Below are 1296 nucleotides of genomic sequence, written 5' to 3' on the forward strand. Positions count from 1 at the left end.
GTAAATTTGAACAAAAACAAGATGCTATAAAAACGAAAAGAAACAGGCTTTTTGCGATCAGATCAACAAGTAAACTCCTGTAATGTCTATAAGGATCCAGTAAGGGAATGCATTCCAACAGTAAGTTTCAAAACAGCACTATAATGCAGAGAAAACACTGCTGATTTAATCAGAGATGGCGGAGATAATAGTAGGCTACTCACGTACAGATGTCAATTAAAAAAATGTCAGCAAGCTATTTGGCTTAAAACCGCGAGTGTTTTATACTGGATGCTGGCTGAAGGTGTTTTAGATTACGCAGTTGGCCTAGTCAGTGGTTTAGTAATTCTGCATGAATCAGTCAGGTCAGGTAGCTCGTTTAGTGGTCTTTTGGCGTCTCCCTGTGTTCCTGTTTGGTATGGCAGATTGACTTGTGCAAATTTTTTATTAAAAGTGCTGTGTAAACTACTAAATGTAATGTAGAAATTATCATTTTCTGTGAAGCTACTTTGCAACAGTGTTCCATGAAAAGCACAATACAAATAAATGTAAATCGAATTGTAAACAATTAAATAATTAATTAATTAATTGTGGCACTATATACATTCATAGTGAATTATAAAAATAAAAACTTTTTAGTACTTTAGCTTGTATTTATTTATTTATTTGTGTATTTATGTTTGGGTGGGGGAGTGCGGTTGAGTACTGCCACTCCTTTTTTTCTACTTCAAGCATTGATTGCATATCATATGCATGCGAAACACGTGCGTATCATACGCGCACGCCAAAGTCAATTTCTTCACATAACTAGCATGCCAAATAGAAACAGAAAATCGTGCTATTGATACGTATTTTCATGAGACCCGGGCTCATTTGTTTTTTTTGCTTAAATACCACATCTGTCACACATTAGCAGCTCACAATTATTTGCTGCACCATAGTTCTGCCCCTCTCAAATGTAACAAATTTTTTTTTTAACAAAGTTAATGTAATGACTTGTGTTTGATGATATTTGTCTTTGGAGTAATGTGATTTCTTAACCTGATAAATTAAAAGGATTTATGTTAAAATAACACAGATCAATAACATATAGCTATTTTTACATCTATGCAAATGCATATACAATATTTGTAACTTTAATAAGTAATAATAAAAAAAGAGACAGTTATTTAACAATATGTTAAGGAATAGTAACATTTGTACAGTTTTAGTTACAACCGGCCCTTTGTTGGCAGACCGGTCCCCACAATGTCAAAATTTGCAGGTTTTACTATCCTTGTGAGGATATTTGGTCCCCACAATGTACCATAGACAACA

This window comes from Sinocyclocheilus anshuiensis, unplaced genomic scaffold, assembly GCF_001515605.1.
Source record: "Sinocyclocheilus anshuiensis isolate Anshui unplaced genomic scaffold, SAMN03320099.WGS_v1.1 scaffold51, whole genome shotgun sequence".
NCBI classification, from domain to species: domain Eukaryota; kingdom Metazoa; phylum Chordata; class Actinopteri; order Cypriniformes; family Cyprinidae; genus Sinocyclocheilus; species Sinocyclocheilus anshuiensis.